Below are 18,595 nucleotides of genomic sequence, written 5' to 3' on the forward strand. Positions count from 1 at the left end.
CACACATGGCCGTATTGTCCGCCAGACTGCGAGTCCGGTGGACAAATTTTGGTGCATAACTACTTTCTAAGTCCGCCGGACTTTTGGGTAAAAAACACGAGTCTGCCAGACTTTTCCACCAGGTTGTTTGATCGTGTGTACGCGGCATAAGAGTACCCCATAAATTCTTTAGAACATTGAATTCTATTATCCTGAGATTTCTCTGGAATGATAAGAAACCTAGAATCAGATTAACTAGACTGATGAAACCTAAGGGACTGGGTGGCATCGGCCTACCAAATTTTAAACATAATTACTTAGCCTCACACATAGCCAGAGTGATAGACTGGCACTGCCATGAACACACGAAAGACCGGGTAGCATTAGAGACAAATTTAACTCCTACACTGCTCATATACTCGCCATGGATTCCATGGAAGAGCCTACCGTATGACACATGAAGACACCTTCTGACAGGGACCACACTAGAGATCTTAAACTCTCTAGCCTGTCAAAAACACATCACCACACTGCCAAGCCCCCTGACACCACTGAAAGGTTAACCAGACTTCATCTCAGGGGAGCGAAACGCGATGCTTCAAACCCCCCCGCAGAGTGCACCCTTACTAGCAGGCGACTGCTTTACCGGGGACATGTTTAAAGACTGGTCCTCAATTAAATCAGAATACAACCTGCCCCATCTACGCCTTTGGACATATTTTCAAATACGCAGTTACTTGGGCAAATTCAAATGCCCTCAAGACCTCCCCAGGCCCCTGACCGACCTAGAACCAACCTGTCATAACAGAAACCCCATACCTAAGGCCACCTCAATTGCATACGCTTGGCTACAGCACCCTAAGATCACAGAAATGGATGAACACAGGAGGAGGTGGTCGGAGGAGCTAGACATTCCGATATCAGAAAAACAATGAAAGTACGCTTGCATTTTGGCACACAAATGCTCTATGAACACTCTAGAAGACAAGAAACAAGCTATAAACTATTGTCACACTGGTATAATACCCCTGATAGACTTCACAAGTGGGATGCCCAAATACCAGAGGTCTGTTGGCGATGTCACCAAGACACAGGCACCCTATGCTACATCTGGTGGCACTGCGACCTGATTATACCCTACAGGAACGGAATCAGGAACTTAATCAAAAAAATTATGGAGACTACACTGATTCTGAATGCACTGTGCTGTCTCCTCCACATGACCAATTTTTCACTTAAAAAGGTACAAACATTCTTTGACCAAACACCTTCTTAACGCAGCTAAATCCCTGATCCCTCTGTACTGGAATTCCTCTTGGGTACCCTCCATCTCAGACTGGCTGAACAGAATTGGGGATATTTGTGAGATGGAGGACACCCTGGCACAGGACAGAGGCACAGTAGAGAGATTCCACAAAAAGTGGCAACCATGGTTTGTCTACAAGCATACTCAAGAAAACTTGACCACAATTTGCACTGGCCTCTCTTGATAGTGCCTGTGATATTTGTTGGTCTCAGTGCCCCAGCTGGCCATTAATTATATATGAAACGCAATACACATCCCACTCATCCCATCCCCCCCTCTTACCCTCGCCTCTCTTTAGCTTTCTTTTTTCACCTCTTTTCTGCTTTCTTACCTGTTTTCCTCGCCACTAATTAACTTACCAAGTATAGTCATTGCAGCAGTTGGCAGTGGCCACTTTACATAGAATGAAGTGTCCATGTTCCAATGTTAAGACTTTATGCTATAGGTCAAGTCGAATTCTTAATGCCTATACATGAAGCCAGATGACCATCCTAAGCAGCATATGTATTCTCTATTTTTGGATTAACATGTATCCTCATAGGCTACATTATTATATAAGAAACTTTGCAGTTGCATCTGCATATATTAGTCTGATGTTCATGCTGTATTCTTTTCTATTTTCATCAATAGAACTTCTGAATGTAAAATGATTGATGCTATTTTGAAGCCAAAGGGTATTCAAATATTGAATTGCTTTAGATTTTTCTTCTGTTCACTCTATTTTTTACAAAAGAATACAGTAAAAATAAACAAGTAAAATACACATTTTTGAAAACATTCTTATGCCCTGTACACATGGTTGGACTTTCAGACGGAAAATGTGCGATCGGATCTTGTTGTCTGATCTGATCGTGTGTGGGCTCCATCGGACTTTTATTTCCGACACACAAGTTTGAGAGCAGGATCTAAAATTTTCCGACAACAAAATCAGATTGTTTAAATTCGGATCATGTGTAGACAATTAAAGAAACTTGGGAGCCTAATTCCCAGTTAGGCTACCAGGGAGGGCAATTGGACTATCACAGTACAATAAAAAACAATACAGATGAAAATCATCACAAAAATGTACAAAGATTTACAGATGATTTTATTGATGCCAACAGAATAATCATCATTTACAAAAATAAAAGCGTAGTAGCGGTATATGAATTATCACCAATAGGTAATCACAATAAAGCAGTTAATCACAGATGTCATTTTCCTCAACTAGTTTCGCGGATGTGACAGTGGGGTCACTTTGGACACAGGGTGAATAAAAGAAACCCCCGATATGGTCTGTGATAGCCATATTCAAGGCTGTATATACATTGTATATAGATTGGATGTATACTGTATATGGGGGTTAAGTATCATTGCTGTGAGGAATTAAGTTGTTTTGCATTTCTATTGTTCATTTAAGTCTGTCCTTGTGTGTATTGTAAAGTGCCAGACAGACTGGCTGCCAACCCTTTGTGAAAAGATGGGATCGTTTGAAGCCTAGCAGACGTCAGGATGAGGTGTTGAGTCTTGGGATGTGTGGGTGGAGCTGGGCCCTTGTTCATGTTAAAGCATGTGCCTTGAATTGTGTATAAAGTTACAATGTTTCTCATTAATAAAGTCATTCCTACTACAGAAGAGACAGAGTGTGTCTCGTCTTTTTGCCAGAGGAGTCGGCTCCTATAGGAAAGGGTCGTTTAGCTGTGGATATTGGTAGCGAGTGGATGTGTGTCTAGGAGAGGGAACATCGTAAACGGCGTTAACCCAATGTCATGGTCGGTCCCGAGTTCCAGCAGCCCGTGGAATACTTACCCACAATGTTGGTCCGTTGAGCGCTAATAGGTCTTCCCGGGCGCGCGTTAGCGCGAACGGACGCACGCGGGTGCGAGCAGGTACGATCGGGCGCACGCGGGTGCGCAGGGTTGCGAACGTGCGCACGCGGGTGCGCGGGGTCACGGTCGGTTGCACGGTTTGACGTGGGCGCGAACGGACACGCCATGCGACCGTCCTTGGCGCCCAGAAGGCTTCTTAAGTGATTCATTCTAGTGGCCCGTTGCTGTCCTGCCTACAGCGTTCCTGAGAGTTGCCTCTGATTACCTGATCGTTCCTGTCTCTGATCTACTTCGGCTTGTTCCTGATTATCCTGCTTGCTGCCAGCCCTGACCCCCGGACCTCCTGACTATTCTTCTGCCTCCTCCTTCGGTACCTCTGCTGCCAGCCCGTTGACGACCCGGCTTGTGTTGACCCCGCTTCTGCCTGCTGTTCCAGTCCGTGTTCTGTGACCGCTGCTGCCTGCTGCCTGCCTGCCAGCCGTTCCCGTGTGCCCACCTGCTTGCTGCCAGCTGCTGACCTCCAGCCACTCCAGAGTCACCTGTCTTCATCCACTGCTGTCTGACGCCAGTTCCTGGACCAGGCCCACCTACACGGACTTGGCACTTGTGCCCTCTGCCCTCCAGAGCCCCTGTTCCCACTCCCAGGGGATCTCGAGCCAGAGGCTTACGAGAGGCCGCTCCCTGCACTCCGGGCTCCCACCACCAGGTACGTGACAGTACAGGACAGCCATGTCCGAGCCCACGCAGGGAGCCTCTCCAATGGACGAACTTTGCCGCCATCTCGCAGGCCTCACTCAAGCAGTGAAGAGTTTACAGGAGGGTTACAGTCAACTGGAGGAACGGGTCCAGGCCCTGTCCACCTCCTCTCCTGCTACTTCCGGAACTTCTGCTACTCCTGCTGTAGTGATGCTGCCACCCGAACCCAGGGTGCCTACACCCGAGAGATTTTCCGGAGATCGAGGGAAATTCCGGGCTTTTCGGAACTCATGTGAACTGTTCTTTGCTCTACAGCCGAGGACCTTCTCCCTCGAGGCTACCAAGGTGGGCTACGTGATCTCTCTGCTCACCGGTGAACCTCAGTCTTGGGCCCACCGTCTACTAGAAAAGAAGGATCTCTCCCTTGAAACCTTGGACATCTTCTTCCAGGCCATGTCGCGGTTGTACGAAGACCCACAGCTAACCGCCACCGCTGAAGCAGCCCTGCATTCGCTGCAGCAAGGTCGCCGGCCTGTAGAGGACTATGTGTCGGAGTTCCGACGCTGGAGCTCCGACACAGACTGGAATAATGCGGCATTACGTTATCAGTTCCGGATGGGCCTATCGGAACCGTTGAAGGACGAGCTCGCCCGAGTGGGCATTCCAGAGACTCTAGAAGCCTTAGTGGAACTGGCGATCCAAATAGACAGGCGGCTGAGAGAACGCCGCCTGGAGCGGTCTTCAACCACTTCTCGTCCGGTATGGATGCTTCCTTGAGTCCCCAGCTCTCCTCATCTCACCCCTCCTGCTGTCACCACAACAAGTCAAGACCTCCCTGAGCCCATGCAGCTGGGCTTACTCCGGCCTTCCTTAACGCCTGAAGAACGCCAACGCCGCCGGGAAGGAAATCTCTGCCTCTACTGTGGTGGGTCTGGACACTTCGTGCGCAATTGCCCTGCTAAGCTCCGTAAGTCCCTCTTCGTATCTCCTGCCCTTACATTAGACTGTCCTAGTGCTGCCTCCCATTTGACTGTGTCCATTTCCTTGCAGCTACCAGGAGGGAACGTCCAGACCAACGCCATTATTGACTCGGGAGCTTGCAGTGGCTTTATGGACCTAACCTTCGCCTCTAAACATAACATCCCTCTTCGGCCCAGGGCAAGGGGACTTTCTATACATCTGGCCGATGGTTCCACCCTCAAGTCCGGACCTGTCACCCAGCAGACTCAGCCCCTGTTAACCACTATTGCCAGAACCCATCAAGAATTACTCTGTCTGGACATTATCACGTCTCCTCTCTTCCCTATCATTCTCGGCATGCCCTGGCTGAGGGCACATAACCCCCTTGTTGACTGGACCACCGGGGAGCTGAAATTTCCCTCACCTTACTGCCTCCAACACTGTTTGTCGGGAACCGACCAGGCCTCTTCTTCTTTGCTCTGTCTGGAAGTTGACGCAGAAACCCGCCAAGTTGTACCATCTGCCTACCATGATTACCTAGACGTGTTTAGCAAAAAGGGTGCAGAGACCTTACCCCCTCACAGGCCATACGACTGTCCCATTGAATTACTTCCTGGGGCAGAAATTCCCTTTGGGAGGATCTTTCCGCTATCAGAGACTGAGTTGGTGACCTTGAAGTCCTACTTGGACGATAATCTCAGGAAGGGATTTATACGTCCCTCCACTTCACCGGCGGGAGCAGGGATCTTTTTCGTGGAAAAAAAAAACCAGACCCTGCGCCCCTGCGTTGACTACCGGGCCCTTAATAAAATAACGATTAAGAACCGTTATCCCCTACCACTTGTGCCGGAACTTTTCCAGAGACTGGGGTCAGCGGCAGTATTTTCGAAACTAGATCTTCGGGGGGCTTACAATCTGGTCCGCATCCGTGATGGCGACGAGTGGAAAACTGCCTTTCGTACTCGCTTCGGGCACTTCGAGTACCTGGTCATGCCCTTCGGTTTATGTAACGCTCCCGCCACATTCCAGCACTTTATCAATGATATTTTCAGGGACTACCTAGACCTGTTCGTCATTACCTATTTGGACGACATCCTGATCTTCTCCTCCTCTCTGGCAGAACACCGGGAGCATGTCAGGAAAGTACTATCCCGACTTCGTCTGCATGGGCTATACGCCAAGCCGGAGAAATGTACCTTTGAGCAATCAAGTATTCAATTCCTGGGGCTGGTAATTTCTGTAGATGGCATCGAGATGGACCCTCAGAAAGTCTCCGCTATCCGAGATTGGCCCGCTCCCACTGACAGAAAAGGGGTCCAGCGTTTCGTGGGATTCGCAAATTTCTATAGGAAATTTATTAAGGGGTTTTCTACTATTATAGCCCCCATCACCAGACTGACCAGGCAGGGTCTGAAGTTTCAATGGTCCCCAGAGGCTCAGGAAGCCTTCTCTACCCTGAAGGACTTATTTGTGTCGGCTTCCATCCTCAAACATCCTGATCCAACCCGGCCCTATATCTTAGAGGTTGATGCCTCTGAGATCGCGGTTGGGGCGATTCTCTCCCAGAGACATGGGCCTAGGGCCCGCTTGCACCCAGTAGCATTTTTCTCCCGCAAGCTAACCGAAGCTGAGGCAAATTACGATGTCGGAGATCGAGAGCTATTGGCCATTAAAGCGGCCCTCGAGGAATGGCGTTACCTGCTGGAGGGGGCTACGCATCCAATCCTCATTTACACGGATCACAGAAACCTGGAATACTTGAAGTCCGCCAAGAGGTTGAAGCCACGCCAGGCCAGATGGGCTCTTTTCTTTTCCCGGTTTTTGTTCCACATAACTTATCGCCCGGGTTCCAAGAACACCAAACCGGACGCCCTGTCCCGAATGTTCAATGAGCCAGAGACCTCTCCACATCCGGATACCATCCTGACCCCAGGGAACTTTCTTCTTCTTCAAGCTGATTTGTTGTCCCTGATTAAGCAAGTCTCCGTTGGTGCCACTCCTCCACCTAATGTCACACTTCTGGCCCAAGATGAACTTCTCTGGCATGAAGACAAAATTTTTGTCCCCCAGGAGGCTCGGGTAACAGTCCTCAGTGCATGTCATGACCACCCGTTGGCCGGCCATTTCGGCGCCCTCAAGACCACCGAGTTGGTCCAGCGCACCTTTTGGTGGCCCCAGTTGAGATCCGACTGTAAAAGATATGTGGAGACTTGTGCCATTTGCATCCGTAATAAAAGCAGCAAGTTCAGGGCCTGGGGCTTGATGAAACCATTACCTGTTCCAGAGAGGCCTTGGCGGATGATTTCGATGGATTTCATCGTAGAGCTTCCTCCATCAGAAGGCTACTCCACAATCTTCGTGGTAGTAGATAGGCTAACCAAGATGGCCCACTTCTTGCCGATGAAGGGCACCCCTTCCGCTGCAGAGACCGCTGAGGTTTTTATTAAAGAGATCGTGAGGCTGCACGGTGTCCCCGCAAACATTATCTCGGATCGGGGTGTGCAGTTCACGTCCAAGTTCTGGAGAGCACTCTGCAGGGCCTTGAAAATTGATCTCTGTCTCTCGTCTGCCTACCACCCACAGACCAATGGGCAAACAGAACGGACGAACCAGACGCTGGAGCAGTACCTACGCTGCTTCTCGTCCTTTTCTCAGGACAACTGGGCTTCCTTGCTCCCGTTAGCGGAGTTCGCTTATAACAACTCCATCCACTCTGCCACTAGTCAGTCTCCGTTCTTCGCCAATTACGGCTTCCACCCCTCATTCTTGTCCCAAGACCTGCCTGAAAGCCCGGTACCAGCAGTCCAGGAGAATATCGACTTCTTTAGTGCCAATAACAAACTTCTGCAGGAGACCATGGCAAAGACCCAAAGACATAATAAAGAAGTCTTTGACAGGAGGAGAAGGGGGGAGCTTGAACTCAAGGTTGGGGACCAGGTGTGGCTCTCCACATTGAATCTAAAGATGGCCTGCCCTACTAAGAAGTTTGGACCAAGGTTTGTGGGTCCCTTCCCAATTGTAAAGAAAATAAACGATGTAGCATTTGAGCTGAGTCATTCCGGATTCACCCCGTATTCCATGTGGCGTTACTCAAGCCAGCCGTCCCGGACCCCTTCGTCAGTCGGAGGATTGTCCCACCTGAACCTGTGGTCGTCGACGGTGAAGTCGAGTACGAGGTGGAGTCTATCTTGGACTGCAGGCGTAGACGGAATCAAGTCCAATTCCTGGTAAAGTGGAAAGGGTACGGACCTGAAGAGAATTCTTGGGAACCTGAATCCAACATTCATGCCAGGAGACTGATTCTCGCCTTCAGAAGGGCCCATCCTAGTAAAATGGCCCAATTGGGCATCCGGAGGCTGCCCCTTGGGGGGGGGCAATGTCATGGTCGGTCCCGAGTTCCAGCAGCCCGTGGAAGACTTACCCACAATGTTGGTCCGTTGAGCGCTAATAGGTCTTCCCGGGCGCGCGTTAGCGCGAACGGACGCACGCGGGTGCGAGCAGGTACGATCGGGCGCACGCGGGTGCGCAGGGTTGCGAACGTGCGCACGCGTGTGCGCGGGGTCACGGTCGGTTGCACGGTTTGACGTGGGCGCGAACGGACACGCCGTGCGACCGTCCTTGGCGCCCAGAAGGCTTCTTAAGTGATTCATTCTAGTGGCCCGTTGCTGTCCTGCCTACAGCGTTCCTGAGAGTTGCCTCTGATTACCTGATCGTTCCTGTCTCTGATCTACTTCGGCTTGTTCCTGATTATCCTGCTTGCTGCCAGCCCTGACCCCCGGACCTCCTGACTATTCTTCTGCCTCCTCCTTCGGTACCTCTGCTGCCAGCCCATTGACGACCCGGCTTGTGTTGACCCCGCTTCTGCCTGCTGTTCCAGTCCGTGTTCTGTGACCGCTGCTGCCTGCTGCCTGCCTGCCAGCCGTTCCCGTGTGCCCACCTGCTTGCTGCCAGCTGCTGACCTCCAGCCACTCCAGAGTCACCTGTCTTCATCCACTGCTGTCTGACGCCAGTTCCTGGACCAGGCCCACCTACACGGACTTGGCACTTGTGCCCTCTGCCCTCCAGAGCCCCTGTTCCCACTCCCAGGGGATCTCGAGCCAGAGGCTTACGAGAGGCCGCTCCCTGCACTCCGGGCTCCCACCACCAGGTACGTGACACCCCCTTTATATTAGGGGTGCCGTTACATTGGTGGCAGCAGTGGGATCTTCCCTCCAGTAACTGGGACACTTCAAACCACCACAGTAAATGACCAGCTATGCAGCCTGCAGGAAAGCCACACTGAAAGACTTACTTGAGAGCCGTGGAGGGACCAGTGGGACAAAGAACAAGGCCACCTTGATCAGGGAACTAACCGAGATGGATCAGAGGGATGGTGATGCAGGACCCCGGTCAGTTGAAGACTTGTTTCAGCAACGAGTTCGACAGCGGGTGGCATTATATGGTGCTAACCCATCAGAGACCGCCATACAGAATGCCATTAGAGACATCCAGCTGCAGGATGAGCGACAGGAGAGAGAACTAGAGCGGCAGCATGAGCAGAGAATGGCAGAAATACGGCAATCGGAGACAACACCTAAAGATGCAGTGCCTGTCCGTAAGTTGCCCTTTCGGGCGTTCAAACTATTTAAGGAGGGAGATGAGGAAATTGAAGCATTCCTGCAGGACTTTGAGAGACTATGCCAGATACATGAAGTACTGCCCCAAGATTGGGTCGCCTTACTGGCAAGTAATTTAACTGGCAGAGCGGCGGATGCGTATCGGGCCCTGGAGGATGAGGACGCTAAAGACTATGACCGGGTAAAAGAAGCTCTGCTAGCCCGATTTGCCATTACACCCGAAGCCAGCCGGATTAAGCTTCGAGAATCCCGGAAACAAATCCACATAACATACGTGGAGTGGGCACATCGTCTGCAGCGAGACCTTAAGGGCTGGATCCAGGGAAGCCACGCTCATACCATAGAGGACATCACCCAACTAGTACTCTTAGAACAGTTCTTTAACCACACCCCTCCGGTACTACGGGATTGGGTACGAGATAAGCAACCACGGACTGTACAGCAAGCGGCTACTTTGGCCGATGAATATCTGGACTCTCGAAGGTCAGGCGGAAGCGAGCGCTATCCACCATCTCGGCCCAGTTTATCAGCCTTTAACACAGCTTCAGCACCAACCCCAGCGGCCACTTATCCTCAGCAGCCCAGGTTCAACTCCCAGGACTATGCACAACCCATCAGGTGTTTCGGATGTAAACAGTTAGGGCACAAAAAGCCAAACTGTCCATTAAATCCAGCCATCCAGTCCCAGTCATGGAGACAACCAGCAAGGGGGAGCCCCCGCACACCCATGCCCGCGGCCCACTGCGTTGAGGAGGAAGAACATTGGGGCGTCCTGCACGAGCCTGATCCAATACAAGCAGCTAACCGGGACAACAGGCAACAACACAGGCAGACGGTCCGGGTTAATGGAACGGTAGCCAATGGCTTACGTGATAGCGGCGCTACCATGACCCTACTACAGAAGAACCTCATCCCAGAGAGCCAACACACTGGAGACACTGTAGCCGTAAGAGTAGCGGGAGGTACCATCTTCCGGCTACCCGTGACCCGTGTTCACCTGGATTGGGGGGTTGGTTCGGGACACGTGAATGTGGGGGTGATGAAGGACTTGCCTGCGGATGTACTACTGGGGAATGATTTGGCCCCCTCCTTTCTGCTTACACCCCGATGGGCCCCGATGAAGTCAACCCTGTGACTACCCGTGCACAGACACGTACTGCTGGAACCGGCCCGCTCGCTGCAGAGACCCAGGTGAGACTATCCTCCCCGACACGTACCTTAGATCAGGCGCGCCTAGGCTGGGATACCCCAGAAGCATTCGGGAGGGAAACTCGGGAGGACCCGACCTTACACAAGTATAGGGCTAAGGCAGATACTCAGGAAAGGGGAATAGATGGGTTATCCCGGCAAACCGACGCCCTCCCGGGCTCCTAGTGCAATGTTGATGGGTTATCCAGTATTGGAAGAATGGACCCATGGACTAACTTCGGAGTCAACCCGTCTGGGGTCCCCTCCTCTGTTAGTCCCCTGCCGAAAGGGGAGATGTGTGACAGTGGGGTCACTTTGGACACAGGGTGAATAAAAGAAACCCCCGATAAGGTCTGTGATAGCCATATTCAAGGCTGTATATACATTGTATATAGATTGGATGTATACTGTATATGGGGGTTAAGTATCATTGCTGTGAGGAATTAAGTTGTTTTGCATTTCTATTGTTCATTTAAGTCTGTCCTTGTGTGTATTGTAAAGTGCCAGACAGACTGGCTGCCAACCCTTTGTGAAAAGATGTGTATTGGGTGGGATCGTTTGAAGCCTAGCAGACGTCAGGATGAGGTGTTGAGTCTTGAGATGTGTGGGTGGAGCTGGGCCCTTGTTCATGTTAAAGCATGTGCCTTGAATTGTGTATAAAGTTACAATGTTTCTCATTAATAAAGTCATTCCTACTACAGAAGAGACAGAGTGTGTCACGTCTTTTTGCCAGAGGGGTCGGCTCCTATAGGAAAGGGTCGTTTAGCTGTGGATATTGGTAGCGAGTGGATGTGTGTCTAGGAGAGGGAACATCGTAAACGGCGTTAACCCCCTTTATATTAGGGGTGCCGTTACAGCGGACAATAACCGCTTCATCAGGAGGTCATCTGTGATTGGATAAAAAAGCATTGTCATAATCAAAAGGTAAAGAAATCAAATCTTTTCATATAGTATCAAGCCTAAAAAAAATATAATAAAAATTAAAATGGGAGGGGGGGGGGGGAGAAAGGAGCTGAGCTGCTTACCCATGTCCCAGCAGGAATCCAGCGTGGAGCGCTACCACCTAAAGTATGGTCTCCCCGGCGACTCGGGGGAGCCAAAAATTGACGACTGGTGTCTAGGTAAAAGGTAAAATAAATAATGTTGTAGACTATAGACCCAAATTATAAAAGGTGAATATATGAATGGAGCTCGCTGCTGGATAGTGCTTTTTTGGAGAGCGATTGGAGTGGTTGGGGCTTTTCTTTTGCCCCTCCACCTCGTCGCTCCCCTCTAATCGGCTCCCCAGCAATTTAATATTTCCCCTAGTGACTATGCGTTCACGTTGGGGATGGTCTCTTCTATTACATATATTTAATTCAGTGCTAATCATTTAATTAGTAGCCTTTGTGCAACTATTCACCTCAGATGTCCATTGGTCGGGCTAGACATAAATTATTATTTTATTACTGGCTACCCGCTTATCTGTCCATGATGTACCCCATTATGGACTTATGTCTTTTACCCTATATGTACCATGGACCCCTGTCGTGTTTTAGCGGCATTGGCTTCTTAGGATTTCTATCCTAATCACTAGTTATTATGTACTTATGTTGTTTTATACCTTTTCTTACCTATTCATTTTACTGGTTTGATACTTTTATATATTTTTTCCTTTACATCTATAATGAGCTGCACTGCTTCCCCCCTTTTCCTTTTTGTTCCATGCTGGGCTCTGGCTGGGAGTGCCCCGACCTGTTCTTCCGTGGCGGCCCGGTGAGCCCCCTGGGGTGGGGGGAGGTTGGTCCCACAATTGGTGGGGGCCACCCCTCCCCTTGCACTGAACCTGGTGGGAACGTCTTTCATTCGGCCTGTGGGTCGGTGCGCATGCGTGCACGCAATCATCCTTTGCCTGAGCGCCGCGTGGGAGCTCTGACCCCGCGACGCTGCGGAGTCACACACATTTGTCGGCCTGCGCCGTCGCGTGGTTGGGAGCTATAAATGACGGGCGTTTGCCCGTATTCTGATGGTCTGGACCTGGGTATCCGGGTTTGGGGATCCTACGATAGTCTTTAGTAAGGAATTCTAACACTTTACCCCTTTGTAATTTCTGATGCAATTTTTACTTTTCGGTACCAGTATTGGTCAATCTTTAATCGTGATATCACTCATCCTTGTTTTAGGTGACATAAACACAGGTGGATTAGCCTTACCATGCTCCCGCCTGTGTTCTGTGGCTTTATTGGCTACACGTTACGGCTCTATCCTAGACCTACCTTTTTCAGAGGACTATCCCTCTTGAGACCCCTTATACATTGTTATCAGGTACTACTGTTACTTTCTCTCAATTACCTTCACTTCTTTCACCATTCCTCCATGATATTATTTTCCCTTCTTCCCTCCCCCTTCGTCCACTTCCCTTCTTCTTTTTCCTTTGCCTTTCTTGTCACATTCCCTCCCGTTTCTCTTATTCCTTTTCTTTCCTTATCTTATCTCTCGCCTTCTTTCCCTCCCCTTCACCTTCAGTTCTGGTCTCCCCCCCCCTTCCCTCTCCCCTCCCTTATTCCTTCCCTACTATCCTTCCTTACCCTCCCTTTTCCTTCCCTCTGCCTTTTCCCTTCCCCCCTCCCTTCCACTCTCATATCTTTCCTGCCCCGTTCCTCCCTCCCCCCTTTTTGCTTCACTCCTCACTTTTCTTTCCTCACGTCATCTTTTGTCCTCACTTGGATCACTTTGTTGTTTCTTCGCTTCACTCACTTACCTACACTATATTTTGTACCTTAGTTTTGCAATTACTTTGCTCATGCTCAGGTTTCCCACTTCCCTCTATCGATATATAATTTTCACATACCTCTTTTTATGTTCTTCACATTCATATTCTCAATCCATTCATATATTCACCTTTTATAATTTGGGTCTATAGTCTACAACATACCTATTTATTTGACCTTTTACCTAGACTCCAGACGTCAATTTTTGGCTCCCCCGAGTCGCTGGGGGAGACCATACTTTAGGTGGTAGCGCTACCTCTGGATTCCTGCTGGGACATGGGTAAGCAGCTCAGCTCCTTTCTTCCCCCCCCCCCCCCCCTTTTAATTTTTATTATATTTTTTTTATGTTTGATGCTATATGAAAAGATTTGATTTCTTTACCTTTTGATTATGACAATGCTTTTTTATCCAATCACAGATGACCTCCCGATGAAGCGGTTATTGTCCGCGAAACTAGTTGAGGAAAATGACATCTGTGATCAACTGCTTTATTGTGATTACCTATTGGTGATAATTCATATACCGCTACTACGCTTTTATTTTTGTAAATGATGATTATTCTGTTGGCATCCATAAAATCATCTGTAAATCTTTGTACATTTTTGTGATGATTTTCATCTGTATTGTTTTTTATTGTACCGTGATAGTCCAATTGCCCTCCCTGGTAGCCTAACTGGGAATTAGGCTCCCAAGTTTCTTTAATATTCAATTTCTGGATGATGGTACAGTCTTTATTGTATTTATATTTTATTTATTACCAGAGGCCACATTAATAATCTTTCCATGTGTAGACAATTCTGACGGACAAAGTGTATGACATCCATTACGTTACGGGTTACGTTCAACTGGAAGGTCGGCTGACTGCAATTGCCAATCCCTAAGTTCTGAGCCCTGCGGAACCACCTGTTATGGCTATGGAGCAGCCCATCTCTACTCCAGCTCATGAACTACGGGTTCCTATGCCGGAACGCTTTTCAGGGGTTCGCCACAAGTTCTAGACTTTCAGGGACGTCTGTCGGCTATACTTTACCTTACAGCCTAGGACCTTCTATTCAGAGGACACAAAGGTCAGGTTCGTAGTAGCCTTACTTACAACACAAACTTCAAGCATAGGCTCATCAGCTATTGGAAAGGGAGACCCCTATACTACACTCACTGTATTCTTTCTTCGATGCCATGGCAATCCTCTATGATGACCCACAACAAACCACCATGGCTGAAACCGCTTTGACCTCTCTACAACAGGGGAAACACACTGTTTGAGGACTATGTAACAAAATTCCACAAGTGGGCTGCAGACACTGCATGGAACGACGCTGCCTTGCGCCATCAGTTTTGCTTGGGCCTGTCATAGCCCCTCATAGACAAAAAAATCAAGAGTGGGACTCCCTGATACTTTGGAACTTACAATTCAGTTGGCTATCCAACTTGATCTATAAAACACAAAACTGGCTCTGAAGTGATAAAACAAATAGATAAATCATGATAAATGAAATGTTGCAGCTGCTGCCAAATAAAGTGCTATAACTTCAAATACGATAAACATGTGGGAGCAGCGCTAGCAAATAAAAAGTGGAACACAACATGTGTAGATAGGTGAACAAATACCATAAATATAGAATTAGTGAAATTCCTAAAATGATTAATGATAACCAAATGTCATTAGTATGAATACAAAATTCATATAAGTGCAAAAAAATGTATCCCCCTTAGGAGACCACACTCACCAAACAAGAAGAGTCCTAAACTTTTCAGTCCAAGAGTCAAACAAGTAATCAGCCCCAATATTAGTGATGCAAAAGTTCAGAAGATCCATGTCTGATCAAATGGACAAATGAAAAGTTCCAAAATGCCACTTTTGTAACTATGATGTGATTGCTGAATAACAGATTGGACCTGTTCTGGAGATCTTTGGTGTGCTGGCGACATACTTCTCGCTTTGCTGTAGATGCAGGTCCCTTCTCATGCCATCTGTCTCCATCTATTTGATTACTAAGCAATTTTGGAATTCCTATCATCCTCAAAGAAAGCTTTTTGGCAGGATTCTCTTGTTTATCAAGAGCTCTTGGGCATAGTAAAATATGCTATTTTTCCTGCCATCATTTCCCTCTGAGCAGATAAATTCTTCCAATGTCTTCAAAGCACAAACATAAAGGTGTACCTAATGGAGGCTTTAAAAGAACTGTAACAATATCTAAGCCCTTCTGGCCTCATACAGATTTTCCTGTACAATGTACAGGATGCCAGAGATGGGTTCTAGACTGGGGATATATTTCCCCACTATTTGGGTCATGGTCCCTTTAAGGGAGAGCTCAAGAAAAGGGATGAGCCAAACATCCTACGGTTTGGTTTGCAGCAGAACATGCGAACATGCAAAACGTTTGTTCCAACACTCAAACACTGTTAAAGTCTATGGGACATGAACGTGAAAAATCAAAAGTGCTAATTTTAAAGGCTTATCGCACGTTATTGCCATAAAAAGTGTTTGGGAACCTGGGTCCTGCCCCGGGGGACATGAATCAATGCAGAAAAAAGTTTTTGGGGGGCAGTGATTTTAAGAATGCTTAAAGTGAAACAATAAAAATGAAATATTCCTTTAACCACTTCCCACCCGGCCACTGCATATAAACGGCCGGGTGGGAGCTTACTCCTGACAGGATGTTCCTGAACGTCCTGTCAAAGTAGCGGGATCACGCGGGCACGCTCCCGTGCAGCTGCGCGATCCCGATGCGCGCGTGTCCCCCGCACACGCCGCATCTCGGATCGGCAGGAGGGCAATGTAATTTGCCCTCCTGATCCGCACGATGCCTGTGTCTAATCACAGCCATCGTAAGGTAAACAAAGGGGGATGGGTGGCAGATAACCGGTGATCGCGCCGCCACATGCCCACGCAGCGGCGCAATCCCGATCTGCCTGAGACGCCCGGAGACTGCAGAGCAGTATACAACAGGAGGGCCATGTGATTGGCCCTCCTGATCACATGACGACTGTGTCCAATCACAGTCGTCATGTAATGTAAAGAGAGAGCGGTTGTAACTGCTCTCATCTCTTCCTCTCCTCACACAGAACCTGTCAGTGAGGAGAGGAAGAGAAATCTGTGATTCAGCCGGGAAGATCAGTGAGTTTATAGCTGTTTGTCTGCTGTTTACCCCCTGATCACCCAGTGTCCCCCAAAACACACAGTGTCCCCAAAAACACAGTGTCCCCAAAAACACCTGTCATACAGAACAGCGGGCACATCTGTCCGCCAACAGCGGGCACATCAGCCCGCCATCTGACACATCAGCCGCCCGCCATCACCAGGCGCATCTGCCCGCCATCACCAGGCGCATCTGCCCGCCATCACCAGGTGCATCTGACCGCCATCACCAGGCGCATCTGCCCGCCATCACCACGCGCATCTGCCCGCCATCACCTGCCGTATCTGCCCGCATCACCTGCCGCATCTGACCGCCATCACCAGGCGCATCGGCCCGCCATCACCAGGCGCATCTGCCGCCATCACCAGGCGCATCTGCCCGCCATCACCAGGCGCATCTGCCCGCCATCACCAGGCGCATCTGACCGCCATCACCAGGCGCATCTGCCAGCCATCACCAGGCGCATCTGCCCGTCATCACCAGGCACATCTGCCCGCCATCACCAGGCGCATCTGCCCGCCTTCACCAGGCTCATCTGACGCCCGCCATCACCAGGCACATCTGACGCCCACCATCAGGCACAACTGACGCCCGCCATCAGGCACAACTGACGCCTGCCATCAGGCACAACTGACGCCCGCCATCAGGCACAACTGACGCCCGCCATTTGACATCTCCTGCCCGCCATCTGACATCTGCCCGTCACCATGACTAAAAGGTCGTACAGCGCAGAGGAGGTTTTCCAGATGCTCCAGAGTATGTCGGACGAGAGTAGCGGGGAACTCTCTCCGTCAGACTCGGATAGCGATTATGAGCCAGTGGAAAGCAGTGGCTCCAAGATGGAAACTGTGGAAGATAGAATCCTAACAAGGAGAAACGGGAGAAATGAGCAGGCACAGACATCCAACAGCAGCGCACCACTCCAGGATGACATGCAGGCATGCACCAGCAGCGCAGCACTCCGGGATAGGCAGGCATCCACCAGCAGTTCTGCAACCTTCCTTGAAGATAGGCCAGATGCTAGCAACGGAGCATCCCATCAACGAGGCAGTGCCCATACTAGCCTTCCAGATGTTCTACTGTATCTAACATGGCTGCCCGATACGTCAGTAGAACCTGTAATTCCCCTTTTTACATCCCAGCCAGGCCCTCAGATACAGACGGAAAATGTAACCCCACTTTATTATTTTCATTTATTTTTTTACCCATGATCTCCTAACCGACATTGTGGAGCAATGTAATCTATATGCCAGCCAACATATAGCCAACAATCCAAGTTCTTCCTATGCCCGTCCTTTTTTTTGGAAACCCCCCACCATGGAAGAATGTAAAATTTTCCTTGGCCTAACCCTCAAGATGGGGCTAACAAAAAAAATGAAGTCCATTCCTACTGGTCTACCCAACCTATCCACCACATGCCGGTCTATTCTTCAATTATGCCCAGAAACCGTTATGAGATGATCATGAGATTTTTACATTTCAATAACAATGCCCAACGCCTCCCTCGAAATCATCCCAGTTACGATAAATTATTCAAAATTCGGCCCCTAATCAATTTTTTTTTACGCCAGTTTCAAGCAGATGTTTACCCCTGATAAAAATATTTGTGTGGATGAATCCCTATTACACTTCACTGGACGACTTGGAATACAACAATACATGCCCAGTAAAGGAGCCAGACGTGGGGTAAAATTTTATAAGGCATGTGACAGGGCCACGGGTTACACATATGACTTTATAATTTATGAGGGAAAAGACCGACAGCTAAACCCCCCTGGATGCCCTACCTACATGGGAACAAGTAGCAAAATTGTCTGGCAGCTGATCCAACCATTGCTTGTATATGTAGACAATTTCTACACAAGTCTCCCACTTTTTCGCCATCTATACCTAAAGCAGACTGTGGCCTTTGGGACAGCACGGACCAACCGCAAAGGCTTCCCACAGATATTGGTCACCAAGAAATTAAAACAGGGTGAAATGGCCAGTATGCGGACTGACGAGGTACTAGCGGTGAAGTGGAGAGATAAAAAAAGAGATGTCTACATCCTTTCCACAATACACAATGACACCTTGGTGGAACTGCAGAGAAGAAAAGGCCCCATCCAGAAGCCAAAATGTATCCACGAGTATAACTTATACATGGGGAGGG

At 49.2% G+C, this 18,595-nt stretch overlaps 1 protein-coding gene across 6 annotated transcripts in view; it reads right to left on the minus strand.

Annotated features, from left to right (window-relative positions):
* Nucleotides 1–18,595, minus strand: part of SLC43A3 (solute carrier family 43 member 3) — a 757,299-nt gene that overhangs the window by 213,666 nt on the left and 525,038 nt on the right. The gene's annotated exons all lie outside the window — the stretch shown is intronic.

This window comes from Lithobates pipiens, unplaced genomic scaffold (genome assembly GCF_037356315.1).
Source record: "Lithobates pipiens isolate NorthernLeopardFrog02 unplaced genomic scaffold, aLitPip1_a1.2 Scaffold_19, whole genome shotgun sequence".
NCBI classification, from domain to species: Eukaryota; Metazoa; Chordata; class Amphibia; order Anura; family Ranidae; genus Lithobates; species Lithobates pipiens.